Below are 16,716 nucleotides of genomic sequence, written 5' to 3'. Positions count from 1 at the left end.
ATTGTTGAAAATGGTCAAGGAAATTTGTCTGATTTTTCAAAAAAAGTCAGGGAATTTTATATAAATATTTGGCTACGAACCCTGCAGGTGCTGTTAGTGGGATTCCAGTATTTATGGTTGCTGTTTATGTCATTTTATTAACCCTATCTAAAAAATTGCTATATACCTTCTAACTACTATGTACTATATTAACTGGAATACTTGCAGCATCTGAGCAAAAATGAAAGATTTTGCTTTTGTGGTTTTATTGGTTAGAATAGATTCATTTAGTTTCAATCCAATTCAATTGATTTAGGACTTTTAGCAAATTATGAAAAAAGTTATAAAGGCTTGAGCACTTCTCAGTGGTGAGTCTTGCAATTTGGCGCAACTAGTTGTCTGATTTGCAAAATGGTAAAGTTGTGCAAATCAGGTGGTGTGACTTGCAAAACAAGTGGTGTGACTTGCAAAAAGGTATAAAGTCATTCCAGGTTAGCCTGCACATGTCAATTTTTTTATCCCTTAGTTAGTTTTTACATGTATTACGCTGATTTAAAAGTTTTATGAATAAATGTCAAATGGATTTTATTTGGAGATTTAATCAAAATAAAATTTAGTGTAAACTTTAGAGAATGTTGTAATTTTTTAAAAGTGTTTATACAAAATATTGTACATTAATAATTCTTTTACTAGGATTAAATAGAGTAGTTTTTTATCTTTTTTGGATAATAATGTGATAATTTACAGAACCGAAAATAGAAAGTGACATGTCATGCTGATTTGGCATGGAAAAACCAAATCGCAAGTGGTGTGACTCGGCTCTGGTTTACATTTTCGTTGTGACTGTTGTTAACAATGATTATTATTTAGTTTTATTTTTGAAATTATATTTTTAATCATTTACTAAAAGCCAAAACAAATTAATTATATTTTTGCAGATTAAAGGTTACAATGCTTCCTTTACTAAAAATATGGATACTTTGATGCATCTTGTAATGTGATAAAATAGTTTTATACTAACTTCTCTTATTTCGAATAATATCAATTTAAATTTGTTAACATCGCATTTGAAAATTTTTAAATTTTTTCTTAGGTTGGAAAGGCGAAGACACGCTCCCCTCACCCTTAGTTAATAAATGTGCCACTGTTATTTTTAGTATTTTGTGCCACTGGTATTTTTTGTAAAGTAGTTAAATATATTTTTTGTATTTTGTATTAGATTTACTCATTTTAATAAAGATAAAAATATATATATTAGTTATTCTTTTTTTAATATTAGGAATAAATGTTAAACCATTCACCCTTAACTCAAAAATACACCACTATTACCCATTAAAACAAAAATACACCTCATATTCTAATTATAACATTTTTTTGTATATGAAAATTTCAATTTTGTTTAAATAAGCTCATATTATTTCGAAAAAATGAATTTTGTGACAGTAACGATTTTGGTTTGTTCCCCCTCCAGCCCCCTAAATACACCCTGTTACTAAAAGTTATACATTTGTAGCCCACTCTTACAACTTTTTTTTGATAGGCGTTTTGAAAAGAATTGACAAAGTTATAAAAAAAATACGCTAGGAAAACATAATTTTGACCACAGTTCCTTCAACAAATCCATATATCAAAAATTTGTTACTTAAAACTTACTAACTTTTTGTAGAATTGTTCTGTTTTCATAATTTTGTCACCTTTAAAATACTGTATTAGAACTATATTCTAATGATATATTACAATCTAGTACTGAATCGATTTAAAACGTGTAAAATATATCATTTTTTTCTAAATTTTACTAATAATATGCAGTATGAGCTGAGTACACACACTGATTTCTATTCACTGGTCGGTGTAAGTATGGCGATTTTAAAAAAATATTACGTTGTATGATATTCTGCTGACTACGAAATATTTCCGTTAAATAACCGAGTGAATTAACAAAAAAACGAAAAAAAAATTAAAATGATAAATTTTGCCTTAACTTAAAATAAAAATGTTTGTAACGAATAAACCCAGACCGATGACTCTTCTTTTTTTAAAAAAAGGACCTTCTTAAAATCAGAATTTCAGAATTGATTCGTAAAAAGAGGTAATAAAAAAGTTTTGAAAATTATATCAAAAAAAGTTTCTCTAAACAATATAACAACTTGAAGCAAAAAATCATTATAGCAACTAAAGCTCTTATTTTGACATAATACGCTGACAAAATCATGCTCACTGAGTGACTACAAATTTCAACTCACAGACATACAAATGTCAGTACCAGCGTTTTATGTATTTTTCCAATTAAATATTAAAATGTAATTAATATTATTAAAATATATTTTTACTGTATATTAGTTACAATTTTTTTTATAATGTATTAGATTACAATTCAAATTATATTGTAATATATTATAATGAAATTTGATTTAGGTAAATAGAGCTTTTCAATGCTAAGTGTGGATCGGACGATAGTTTGGGGGGTCAGAATGTTCTCCAGATTTTTAAAAATTAGAAACACGGATGTCATTTTTCTAGCAGCTAGGAAAACAATATTTGGTCAAGAACTTAATAAAAAGTTTAGATTGATTTGAAAAGAGTTCTGGAGAACACTTTTGTAAAGCTTTGACAGGAATATTTTCTGGACAACGTAGAAAAGTTTTATTAAGATATGACTTTAGCGACGGAAGCTAGAGTGATTTGAATGTCTAACAATGGGTAGGAGTCTGTCCATAAGATTCAAGGAGGAAGGAGTCTGTCCATAAGATTTAAGAGTCAAATTAGAAGAAAAGTTCTTTGCATATAGTTCAGACTTATTCTTAAGAAAGGTAATAAGATTACTCCCTTAAATGAGAGTTGAAATATTAGACCTAACTTTGTTAATGACGCTGTTGAAGGTTTTGTAAAAGTCTATAGAGCCTAATTTCTGAGATATAATACGAGATTTAGTTAACTGAGAATAATGGAGCTCAGCATCTGATAGCACATTTTTACATTGGTTTCTTGCGATATTAAATAGGCGTTTGTTCTTGAGAGAGTCTTTCTTTTGAAAAACTGATTACGATTAGGTATAGCAGCTGCACAAGATGATGAAAACCATAAAATAGAATGGGGCTTTACTTGGAATCGACAAGAACGAGTTCCATTCCTGCCCGAATCCAGGATGTTACGTAGGATGCACATTTATCAGCGGAGAAAGACATCCGAGAATAGGAGATATAACAAGATAGCTCTAATCATCGTTATGTCAACAGTATTTTTTAATAACGCATTATTGCGTGATTATAAAATACTGTTCCCCCTCCAAAGGGTTTGGGGACCGTAGTTTGGGTTCTTCTTTTCCCCAAGCACCGTTATTTTTTGTAACTCATCTTCATTTGACACTAGTATTAAAATAGAAATGTTTGGAGTTCACAACATGCCTATAAATTAGTTATATTGAACTGTGAAAACTGTAGCCCTGGCTCTGCCGTCGATACATTTGTGCTAGACTTGCAAAACGCATTTGTGCTAACGTTGATAACAAGGATATATGTAAGATCCTATTTCGTTTTAAACCCCGTGGTGCTCGTTTAAATTGGTCACAATATGATCGTGCAACCATTGGTGTCATAATGCCTGCCCATCACGGATCCAGGGAAGGGAGGATGCATACCCCTATCTCCCCTGGATCTGTCACTGTATATATATACATTAACTGGAGGTTTTTAATAGTAATCAGCAAGGTTTAAAAAAGCGTGAGACGTATTGTGGCCGTATTTGTGACCAAAAGTTCTCTACCAATCCGCTGAAAATAGTAATGATATTTTATTAAATTGATAGAAAAAAAAATGGTTGAGATATGATCCCATATCGGGTCCATCCTCTGGTTTATCAAAAAATAAAATAAAATGGAGCGGTAACTTGAGAATGTCCTCCAACATTATGTCAATGCAGTGTGCTGCATAATGTGTCCAATACTTTTTTTTTCTTTTCTCCATCAACATTTGCTTTGCTGCTTTATAAGCCGAGGCATTGTCTGTTATCACTTGGATAATATTCTTTTCTCCAACTACCTCAACAACTTCATTAAGCAATCTAAAAAGTAACTTTGCATATTTTACTTGATCCGATGCATCAATGGACTTTAAAAAGTAAGTACCCTTTGGGTTATTAACTAAAAAATTCATCAATGTAGGCCCCTTTGTGTCCAACCGTCAGACATAATACTACAACCGGTCTCAATCCATAAAGGTTTCGCTTCGTCAACAATGGTAGAAATAGTATTTTTCTCTTCTTTTAGAATCCCTGTTCGCAACTCATGCATAGTTGGTGGTTTACATCCAAATCCTCATACATCATTCATCATGGCCCAATATGAAGGGTTTTTTGCTACATTAAACAATATTGAATTCTCATAGAAGAAACGTCCAATAGACCTGCAAATCCGTCTTCTTTCGTTTTTCTTCCAACTCTCATTTAAGGTAATTTGGTGTATTTGATAACCCATGGAACATTTCTTCTTGAACCTCAATGGGAACTCGTGGACAACCTACAACATTCTTATGAGTCTTTGTAAGATGCTCCTTTAGCCTTTTAATTCCACTAGTGATCCTCTTCTGACAAAAGTTGCACTCAATCTATATATAAGTTTTGCCTTCCTGCTACCTGATTCAACGCAATACTTCCAACCAGGATTAATCCTCTCACTTATTTTTTACGACTTTGCTATATCTTTAAAGCTGCTAGTTTATAAAATAGTTAAGAAAAAAGACAATGATCAATCATAGCGAGCTGCAATTGATTATACAATTCTATGGAATGATTTTAATGATTAGTTAATGCAATTGTACGGGCATATGAGTATAATATATGATTTAACTATACAATTTCAGAATATATAAGTTAGATATATATTTATAAATTTTATTAAATTCACCATTATCATTCTAATACATTCATTTTCTTAGTAAAAGTAAAAATATACCGGTTAAACTGTATTTTATAAATAGTGGAAGGTTTAGTGGTGAGATGGTATAACCTCTTTTACGGGTAAAAGATGGTATAACCTCTTTTACGGGTAAACTAACAATTTTTTCGCGAACTTTTTTGGTTAAGGATATTCATACAAGTTCGACGGTGTTATTTATTTTAATTTCTTGCTTGTATAGTTAATATTCTTTGATTGTTTCACTGTTAAAAAAGTTTACCATCCCCGTTATAATTTTTCATTATTATAAATATTATAACGGAGTATTAAATATTATAATACTTCGGCTGCAAAAAAACAAAAATACACTGTTAACATGCTCAACATATGAAACCTTCCCCTAATAATATATGTATATAGCAAAATATTATTCAAGTTTAAAAACGAACTCTACAAATTAAAATCTTTTTCAAACTCTATTTTTAAACTTTCAATTTATCGGTTTTTATAATGCGTTCCGTACGAACGCACTCAATCAAATCGAATGTCATTACATTACCTGTTTCGTAATAATCAACTCTAAACGCATTCCTAGAACTAAAAAAATTGCTTAAAAGCGTTTAAAGCAAACTGTAATTTTTAATCATGTTGTTGGAGCAGGACCAAAAGCTAGAACTGAGGGCCGAAGCGGAGCTCTACGCAATACGGAGTATTGTAAATAAGGCGAGGCCTAAGGAATACCTCAGCACCTCAACGCCTCATCGAACCAAAAAGGCGAATGTTTTATTAATTTGAATGAGGCTTACGCCTTAGTGCAAAAATCCAACGCCTCACTGCCTCAAGGCGTAGTTTTTTAAGCCATGGTAATCAGTTAGACGATTTCAAAAGACTAAATGAAACAGTTCGAGACAAAAGTTCGAATTAACCGGTATTTAACTTACCGCGACATAATTGTAGTTGCTTTAAGGAATGGACGTCTTTAAATGGAAAGGAATCAACATTTAAATCTTTTTAAAAACATGCTTTAACTATCTATTGTCAATAAGCAGGAAGAGATCAAGAAAAAAGTTAAATGCTGTATCAAGTATACTGTAATAAACAGAAAGAAAACCATTTTCCCAAAACCATACAGACGGCGCTTGGTCCCTTTTTGTTTAAAGGCGTCCAAATACTGATTACAAGTAAATTTATCGTAATTTAAAGTAAGTTTTCTATTTTACTTCACCACCATGGAGTTTTTTCAAGCAAAACAAAATAAAATGGTTTTGCGCCGCTTAATTTCAGGATAACCAAATAAGTTAATAATTATTAAGCAATATTATAAAAAAAAGAATAAAAAACTATTATTTTGAATAAAAAAAAAAAATTAGTTAAAAAAAAAAACAGTTAAAAAAAAAAAATTTCTAATGAAATAATAGCAAAAGAGCGACCCTACCAGGACTCGAACCTGGAATCCCCTGATTCGTAGTCAGATGCCTTATCCATTGGGCCATAGGGCCACATTTTATCTAAGGTTTCATACATAATATAAAGCATTTGTATTTCAAAAAATATAAAAGAACAACAAAGTTTTACAAAAAACAAATGTACCAATAATGTAAAAACTATATAGCCTAAAACATTTTTCTATAAACTGTTTTTCAATTGTCCCTCTTGCACAGAATTTTCTATGACATGAAACGCGAACTAGCCTAAGTGAAAAATGTCATAAGCGTAAAGCAGTTGCAAAAAATGGCATACTTATTGTAGTTAAGGTACTATTCAAAAAACTGCCGTCAGCCGGTTTAAACAACCGATAAAACAATTAAGATATTTCCGTAAAATATTTGGTCCGAACGATAAACGATTAGATTGTTTAAATGGAAAACACTAAAGATTTTAATACTATTTTACAAGCAATCTCTTAAAATTTATTTAAAATGTAAAATGCTTATCAAGACTTGATAGGTTATGTAGTTTAATATAATATAATTTCGGTAGGGTTTCCAAAAAACCGAATTTATAAAAAACAGTGGTTTTGGTTTTAATTTAAAAAAAACCCCGCGGTTAATCGCGGTTTTCGTTTTTTTTGTTAAATAATAAAACTTATGTAAGTTTATTTTGCATTCAGAGGCGATTTTACAGGTGTGTGTTGTTTGTGTGTGTGTGGGGGGGGGGGGGGGGGGGTGCAACACCCCCCAAAGAAGGTGATTTTCAAGCTAGTCGGTTTTTTTACGAATTTAGTCGGCTAGTCGCGACTTGCCAAATATTTTCTTTATTTTTTTTTACGAGGCCAGTGGTTACTTTTTAAGGATATACCCCCCCCCCCCAACACACACACAAACACACCTTTTATCTGTAGAATCGCCTCCGGTTGCATTATTTATCAAAAAAGTTATTTAAACAAAGTGTTCTAACATTATGTTTATATTTTGAAAAAAAACTTAGAATGACTTATTTTAACAATTCGTCAGATAATTGTGATTTGATTATCCTTAAAAGACACCATCTGTAGCTAGATCAGGTACAATTTCTTTAAGGTTCGTTTTTTGTAAATAACTGTCCATGGTTTTAATTTATATTTCCGGTGGTGGATTTGAGCTGCTGCTTGATTTTCCAATCAAAGGCTTTCTAGCAGAATTCTAAAATAAAAATCTAAATAATAAAATAAAAATTTAATTACTTACAAGTTTAATTTTTTATACTTTTCTATAACAAATAAACATTTTACAAAAAACCCGCTAAAACCGTTTTTGTAAACCGACGGTTTTTATTTAAAACGGTTTTGACCAAAAACCGCGGTTTTCGGTTAAAACCGATCGGAAACCCTATAATTTCGGTAATAGTATACCACAATTCTGTTATATTAAATAATAACATATCCTTATTTATATTATCCAAATTATGTAACATTTATATATGTATATATATATATATATATATATATATATATATATATATATATATATATATATATATATATATATATATTATATAACAAATTATACAACATAATAAAAATTTTAGCTTTAATTTGCTCAAAAATCTCAAGTTCATGAGTGCTATTTTAAGGTGAGGACTTTTCTCATGCTGGAATTATTTAAACTATTAAAAAGACATTTAAACCATTTCGTATTTTTCTTCTATTTCCTCAAGGAAATAGAAGAAAAATACGAACTACTAACGCCTAATTTTTTTTTTTTTTTACCTTTAATATTTTACTTATAACTTACAACTTAAAACTTAAAATTTGTTTTTTAGAAAATTTAAACATTTTGTAAAAGTTCTAGCTTTTTTAATCTATAATCACATTTAATCACTTTTAATCTATAATCACATTTAAATTAAAGATTTTTAATTCAATAAAACAATATGAACCAAACGAAACGAGCAAATTCCCAAAGAAGTTTATAAAGAGACTTTATGTCTTGAATTCTGTTCAGAATTTTTTTAAAACACAAAAAGAAATAGTTGTATTAAACAGAAATAGGTTTTTATTTATTTAATTTTATATAAAACCTAGGTTATAGATTGTCAAAGATTCGATTTAAGTTAAGCTTATTCGCCTGAACTACGTTTTTTTTTTGTTTTTGTAAATATGACAATATATAAGGAAAAGATACAAATAAATAAAAGAAGAAAAATTACAAGAAGGTGTTGTTAAAATTTAAAGTACTAGAAATAAAGTATAAGGAACGCGGATATTCCAAGAAGACCATCAGGTCTTGTCACAGAGTACCGGTGTTGGTGAAATTAGAACTTTTTTTAACTAAAGTTGTTTTTTTTTTTTGTTTTTTCTTGATATGTTGTGTGCTGCTTGCATCTTTTGAACTACTGAGTCTTCATTATCACTGAAATACGTGAACAAAAATCTTTATAAATTTCTAAATAATTATTTAAGATTTTAATAATCGTGTTTGACAAATAAGATTCTAACGATTATATCCGTTAAGTGAGATTGAGTGGGCACAAGACGATATACTTATTTTGAAAGATATAGACGTCTTTATCCTCATTCTTATTTTAAACTATTGTTGTTTTAGAAGTGATATTTAAACATCACGGTGTTGCTGTATATGAAGCCAGATTGCTAAGCGTTGATGCGTTTGCGCAGCTGTCGAAAAAAACGCCAAACCGCCACCAAGGGATGGTTTACCTCTAAAAGTAGAATACATACATATATTTTCAGATAAAAGCATAAATCCAAATATATGCTCATTTGGGTGGTCTATTTTAAACATTTTTTTTTAATTTTAATCTGTGGGTTTACCAGTGATAAAAGTGGATCTAAAAACGCTTAGAATAACGGATTGCGCTAGTGTTGCGCAACGTTTTTATTCACTAATTTTTATTGTTACTTACAGGTATACCTACGGCAAAAACAACCGTACCGCAAAAACCATAATGTTGGCTAACCAATAAAGTGACCTAGCATGTAGAAAAAGATTCAGGATTCAAAAAACTTGATATATTATGATAGCTAATATGTCAGCCTATAAACTAAAGCAGCTTTAGTGGTTTTTTTAATTTGTTAAATACTTTGGTATTTGCGCTAGAGTAAAAACTTATAAAAGTGTGTAGTTTTTTTTGTTTTGTAGGAGCCTAGAAGCCGTATCAGAGAATAAGTTAGCAAAATATAGATTTTCTATTACCTATGGATATGAAAAGTTTTTTTTTCTCAAGTAGTTATAAATCTTTATAACACCCTCATAAAGAAAGGAAGTATTATTGTTGTTTTTGGGTACATTTTATAGAACTCACTTTATAGACTATGTTTTGAAATAAAAAACAACAACAATAAATTACCATTGCATTTGATTTTTTTTAAAGAAAATAATATATATTTTTCTTAAAAACAATATTTGAACACACCAGTAATAACATCTAAAATGGCTGCAGATTTTATTAAATTATTATAACAATAGGTCACTACACACGGCTGTTTCACGCAATGTAAAATTGGGACTTACGTCACGAGTCTAGCAAAAACAATTTCCGCATAAAAAGTTTTATAAAAATTTTGGCAAATAAAATATAAAAATTCAATAACTTTAAAGTAATGGGTTTTTTTTTCAATAAACGCTTTAATCTTCAAATTAAAAAAATTTACAAGAACTATCTTTCTTGGTTAAATAAATATTTACTTTAAACAAAATAAAATAAACATTGTTAAAATATTTTAAATGATTTTGGATGACTTTTCTGTTTTTAGCGATTTTTACGGAAAACCTGTCTTGGGCCAACCGAGATTGACTAACATAGCTACATGGCTGATGGTTGAAATTTGGAACACTTATCAATGAATGTCTATTCTATCAGATTCCAACGTCATCCGTGTGATTTTATTACTATAGCTTAATTTTTAATGCATTTATACTTTTAAATTTATTTCTTTTAAATGTAAAATATTAATTTTTTGATGGATGACGTTAGTTATTAAAATTTCGATCTTTTATGCAGATGAAAATATAAAAATTATTTTACGTACCTCTTGCTATGTTAGTCAATATGCTTTTAAACTTGGCATGTTTTACAACAAATTGTTTTAATTTTACGCTTAAACTTGTGTTAACATTTCTAAGCGACGACGTAACTTTATTGCGTTACTTCCCAAGCTATTTACTAACGAATTTTATTGAAACAACTGTTTCGGCGAGACAAATTTTGAAAGTATAAATGTAAACAAAGTTACGCGAAACTTTCTCTTTGGCAAATTGGATTAATATATATCAGATAAGTTGTTATATCTTCTTTTATCTAGTGCATTTACTTGTCAGTCAATATTATTTTATTTGCTTTTATTATATTATTATTACTACGTCAATATGTATTCAACTGAGAAGGAATTTTTGAAAGTATGCATTGGATGGGAAGACAGTTGGGAAGATAAATGTAACTTTCCTTTTGTTAAAAGAATAATTAGCATTACCGTTTCAGTCTTATAAAGAATATTTTCTTTCTGGTGAAAGAATGGAATACAATATAGCTTTAACTTCTTGTACAAAGAGTGCTTCTGCTACCTCAAGAACAGATTATTGGACCAACAGACAACTAAAACAGTTTCTTGCTTATCAGAATCCACAAAATAAATGATTCTGATAAGCCTCTGCAGCTACATAAGCATTACAGTTTGTTTCCGTCTGATCGTAAATAAATTGTTTGTTTATAATGAACAACTAACAAGAACAAACATAAGTTGTTTAATGATGCATCATTTGTTAAACATTACTCTTGAAGAAGCATGAAGTACATTTAACATTAGAAGTCAGCAAGATTATGAAGATATATAACATATACCATTATATTAACTTAAAAAAATATATTTATGACAACCACAAAAACGAGTTATTTTAATTGCCTTTATTGCTATGTCTATTTATAAAAAAATTTGCGTATTTTTTCCCCCAGCTAATTTTGTGCCTGTATCAGTTCACATTTAGTGTAAATAAAGTTTATGTGTTTTAAAATTGGTCTAACTATGTTTATATTACATATAAGTCAACAGAAATACAATTTTTCCGATTATTTTTGCTAAAAAGTACCATAAAAATTTCGAAATTTAGCCAAGTTCGTCATTTAGCGTATTTATTCAAAGATCAAAGCAGTCTTTGATTATTTTATTAAATGTTAAAATATAAAACATTTAATTTGTGTTCATATTCTTTTTACAGAACGAAATTATCTTAAATATTTCAAAAGTTATGCAAGTTTTAGTAACACCCCTTAAGTAATTATTTTGAAAAAATAACAAGAAGCCGTATTTCCACTTTGAAACAGCCGTGTACAACAATGTTAAGATAACATAGATAAATAAAATAGTACTTTAACTGATTACTTTAATTCAAAAAAAGATTATTGATTGTCGTTGCATTCGTTATAATCGTCGTATATCAGTCTTTTAGATGTCGAGAAGTGCTGGTTTGCTGGTAAAAGCATAACCGGTTTAACACCATCAACTCACTTTGCTGCAAATTAAACGGAGAACATCAAAACAATTAGCACATCGCTTTAGGCCAAAAGCTTGACATTTCCTTTGTTTGCAAAAACATTCAACTTTACATTTAACAAATTTTTCTTTAGTTTTTTCTTTCTTTCTTTTGGCTTCCTTCTTTTGCTGTATCTTTCGTCGCTTCTCTTCTTTTATATCTTTCACTTTTGCTGCAACATCTTTTACACGCATTGAACCATAGACCTGAGTAACACGAGTAGATATTTTTTCAAGGTTTGGTTTGATTAATACTAAAAAACAAGTAAAAATTTAGATTTCGCTCGAGGTTCAAACACAAAGTAAGTTTTAAAAAATTCTTGCAATTATTATGTTCTAAAAATTTTATTGATTTTTAATACGTAAAAAACACATTGCAAACTTTGTTTAAAATACTGCAATGACATCTTTAGAATCAAGAGGTTACATAGAATCAAATATAATTGTAGTAAAAAGCGAGAACTCATGTATAGCCTATAAAATGTTATTTTAAAAGCAACAATGTTGTTTTTAGGTATACCTATCTTGTGGTTTTTGTGGTGCATCGGGTATTTTCTCCAAGATTAAGTTAGCAGTAACTGGTTTTATTTAGAGCAGATCAAGTAATATTAGGACACGCCATATTTCAGCTTTATAGGTTCACTAGCTGCAGAGATACAATCAATAAATTGAATGCAGTTTTTGGGGTGCACATACAAAAAACAAAAAAAGTTTAGTTAACAATAACAACAAAACTATTTGTTAGAAATTAATCAAACTAGCTGGGAAGAACTTTAAGCAACTCTAAACACATTCAAAACAGTTTTTCTCAAAAGCAAATAATAAAAAAGTTATTGAGATGTGCTTTTTTGGTGTTTTTGCGGTACGCATACCTGTAGTGGGGTTTACACAAATTAATTATTCATCGTTAAAAAATAATTATACAAAGTTTTATTAGTTTACGACTATTTGCACATATCCAGTAAAAGGTTTATTAAAATATTAATAAAAAATATTTACTAAATATAAGATTAATAATGTTACTGAAATGTTATTTTTTGTTTGTTGAAATATATTCAATTAATTTCTTTGAGTAATATACTCCTTTAAAGCTTTTTCGATGCTTTTCCACAACTTGAGCAAGTTGTTCTCTTTCTACTGGAACAAAACTTTTATTTTTGATGTCTCCTTTAAGTTTGATACCTTGTTTTACAATATTGTTGACGCAAGAAAGAACACATACACATTTTTGCAGTGTTAAAATCCTCGAATTTGTTCCAATTCTCTGATGGGACGTTTAGCCATTCTTGGGGTCTGTTTAATTTTAATAGATGAAAAAGCAACAATGACTTTTTCCCAATGAAGCAATAAAAAAAGGTTTTTCTTCGCGTCAAATAATAATTGGAGGCTTCGGTTTATAAGGAGTGAATATTTTAGATCTTGGTAAGTTTATAAGTTTCTGACCTATATTAGTCTTTTCTGCATAATTCACAGAGCCGTTGAACAACGAAAAGACTACTAGCTTCTGACATAAGTATTGCAGGTGTTGTTCAAAAGACTTGATGATTTCTTCTGCACTTTCAAGGTCAATTGCCTCAACCTTTTTTGATTCTTAATCATTAAGTTCAAAAGTACGAGATTGTAGGAATACTTTTGTAAAATAAATGACTTTTGACATCCACCTTGCATGATGATCAGAACCGACAAACCGAATGCAAAACTCTCATTTAATATGTCTCTCGAAAAAAAAAAAAGATCCACTAGTTTGCGATAGCCCTCGCGAGGAAATGTTTTTTTTAGCATTTCATTACCCATTTTTTTTACTTCAAGTGCTTGTTGAAATACAATAAACTCATTAACTCCTCAATAATTATGAGGCATGTTCCACACTCTGAGTTCGTTTATATTCTCGTTAAGGCTATGAAATTCTTCTTTGAATTTTTCAAACAGCTGAACTCTTGGTGATTTGCTCGTACCACAAATAGCATCGTATGTTTTTTTTATAAAGAGCTCTGGAATATGATGTCTGCATTCAAGTTGTACTCCAACTTGAATGATCAATTTTTCAATTAAAGTTGCATCTCCATTATACTATCCACTGTCTTTGATACTTGCCATTTATCAACTAGGTTCACTGAGCAACATGGCGTTTGACAAGATTTGTTGGCAATTTTGTCATTGCTATTCAACAGTTAATAGTATAATCTACACTGTCAACTGTTAAATTTGACAAAAAATTGACAACTGTTAATTTCTCTACAATTAATATTATCAATGTAATTTTGATGATACGCTGTTATTAAGTTTGTATATTAATGCATGCTTAATATTAATACGCATGCAGGTATATAGTATGTATTATTTTGCATACCACATTTTCATAATACTATTAAATATTTTAATTTTAAAAATTTTAGGGGAACTGAATAAAAAGTAAACAAAAAAGAATATTAAAGATAGTCGAGAGTTAATTGGTTTGGTGAAGTTAAAGGAAGATTTCCTAATGTTTAGTGAAGCTCAAGGAAGATCCCCTAATGTTTAGTGAAGCTCAAGGAAGATCCCTAATATATCGTGAAGCTAAAGGAAAATCCTCTAATGCAACAATTTGTTATATATATTGCAAATTAAGATCAAAGAAAAATAGGACTATTGAATATCTTGATAGTTTAAACCAACTAGGTAAAGAAAATGTAGTTAAGTGGTCCATTTCCACACCATGTAAATAAAAAAAGGGAATTTGCCTACAACATGCTCAAATTCAATTTGTAATTTATAAGAGGCAGACAAATGTCAAATATTGGGTGAAAAAGTAAAAAGAACATTTGAACGAAAACTAAAATTAATGACTTTCAGCCAAATTAAAAATTTATACAAACAGTTGTCTACAAAGCAACAGGACGATTTAGGCGTTGTAATGTCTGAAAAAGTTGTTGGTACAATATTATGCCAAGAATAGTATGATACTGAACAATCTAAGTTTGTCATATATGATGGTAGAGTAGAAAAAGTAAAAAAAGATTGCATCACAGAACTTACACTATTTCTTACTGAAAAAAAGATGAATTAATGGAAAACTGATTCTGAAGCTGTTGATTATTGCATTAAAAAATTTCAGCTTGCTGCAAATAAAGTTTCAAAGCAATTACTATTTTTTTAATATTAATGTGTATTATTTAAGTTTAATTTTAACATGTGTTGTTTTCATATTTGTATGTTTAATAATGCCAATGTTTAATAATGCTAAAATAGATACCAAAAGTATTGTGAAAAGTTGATACTGCAAGTGTTGTGACTTGCACAACTTTTTTGATAGAGGATTCTGACTTACCGTCACGTTGTGTCTATCATTAAACATGATTGTTATTTAGTTTCATTAGATTGATTTAAAATTTTAATCATTTACTAAAAGCCAAGACACTAACTAATGTGTAAATTTTATTTAGACAATAGTTAGAGTCTTGGCTTTATAATTAAATGTATATTTTGTTCACACCAACTTCTAAAATTTTAAGTAATGTCTGTTTAAAATATTTTATATTATTTTAGGTCGGATGTAAAAGGATCAAGGTCGGAGGGGTCAAACCTTTATCTGAGAATTTTAATACTCTTATGCATCTTGTGATGTGTTAAAATAACTTTTATACTTCTAAAATTTTAAGTAATCTTTTCAAAAAATTATTCAATTTAAATTTATTTAAATCTTTTTTTTAAAGTTTTTTATTGGAGGGGCACACTCTCTTTCTCCTGAGAAATTGTATAAACTAATGCATCTTGTAAAGTGGTAAAATATATGCGTGTTCTAATTTTTCACGTTTAAAAAAATCATTAAATTTTTTATTTTTAATCTCATAAAATATTTTTTCAAAGGAAAACTGGTGGCGGGAGGAAGGCAAGAGGGCAGGCTACGACTTTTGCTCCCAATAAATTGAAAAAATTTTCAATTTGTTGGGAGTAAAAGTTGAAGTTCGTACCCCCTCCAGCCCCCCGGCGACACCCTATGGCTAGATGCTACTTTAAATTTTTGGCCCACTCTTACACATATTAGGTTATAAACATTTCAACAAGAATCGGCAAAGTTGTAACAGTTTGCGTTCAGTAAAACTTTATTTACTACAGTTTCTCAAACAATTCCATATATTCAAAAATGTAATATAAATTGATTTTGATGATTTTTTTACCTTTAAAGTAATGTAAACGCTCTTTCCCACTATATAAAAAATCAAATATTTTTCAAATTTCAAAATTTCACGTCACCTACCTTGTCATAGTGTTAAATATTTTTATTTTATCCTAGTTATTTTAGGGTTATTCATTTTTATATGCGCGTCCATTCATTTTTATGTGCGTTTTTATTCATTCTTATATGCGTGTTTATACATTCTTATAAGCGCGTTTATATGAGTCAACTACCCATAAAATCTCTTATATAATTTTATATAACCAATAAATAGGCTTTCATGCTTTTATGTAGATATATTTAAAATTTAAATTAGGCTGTTGCCACTGCTATTTATTTAAAAAACGGTTGCCGAGCAAGCGCTGGATTGATGTAACTACGCATATGGTTGTAAAATGGAATTAAATTAAACTCTCTAGTATCCATAATATTTTTAAGTTTCCTGATTACCTCATCCGTATTTGAAGGTCTTTTTCCCTGTTTGTAAGTATGCTTTAATGAAGAAAGAATTCTTCTATTGGATTAATTTGTAGCGTGTAAGCTGTAAAAGACTCCAGTGGAATTTACAATTGTTCATAACAAGCACTGGCACTTCCACATCTGCATTCCTAATCGCTGGTGCCAACATTGTAGTAATGAAAGTAGGAATCTGCATTCCAGCCTCTAGTTTTCATTTCATAAGCCAGCACTCCCATTGTTGAAAAAGCACAAATCAAACTAACATTC

The 16,716-nt window shown here is 29.5% G+C and overlaps 2 long non-coding RNA genes and 1 other non-coding gene across 3 annotated transcripts in view; 2 read left to right on the top strand and 1 right to left on the bottom strand.

Moving 5' to 3' along the window:
- The window catches only part of LOC124817434 (uncharacterized), a 3,382-nt gene extending 2,153 nt beyond the window's left edge, over positions 1 to 1,229 (top strand). Inside the window, exon 2 of the long non-coding RNA XR_010639916.1 lies at positions 1,073 to 1,229. This is a non-coding gene — a long non-coding RNA (uncharacterized LOC124817434). The remainder of the gene's footprint in view (positions 1 to 1,072) is intronic.
- Positions 1,230 to 6,296: 5,067 nt separating this feature from the next.
- Positions 6,297 to 6,369, bottom strand: trnar-acg (transfer RNA arginine (anticodon ACG)). Its single transcript has one exon. It is a non-coding gene; the product is annotated as a tRNA-Arg (tRNA).
- A 3,416-nt stretch (positions 6,370 to 9,785) lies between these two features.
- On the top strand, positions 9,786 to 10,332 carry LOC136084143 (uncharacterized). The gene is made up of 2 exons (XR_010640356.1): positions 9,786 to 9,905; positions 10,062 to 10,332. It is a non-coding gene; the product is annotated as an uncharacterized LOC136084143 (long non-coding RNA).
- Positions 10,333 to 16,716: the final 6,384 nt, after the last annotated feature.

This window comes from Hydra vulgaris, chromosome 08 (genome assembly GCF_038396675.1).
Source record: "Hydra vulgaris chromosome 08, alternate assembly HydraT2T_AEP".
Classification (NCBI taxonomy): Eukaryota; Metazoa; Cnidaria; class Hydrozoa; order Anthoathecata; family Hydridae; genus Hydra; species Hydra vulgaris.
The sequence above is the reverse complement of the archived record's forward strand: the minus strand, read 5'-3'. Positions and strand labels throughout refer to the sequence as shown.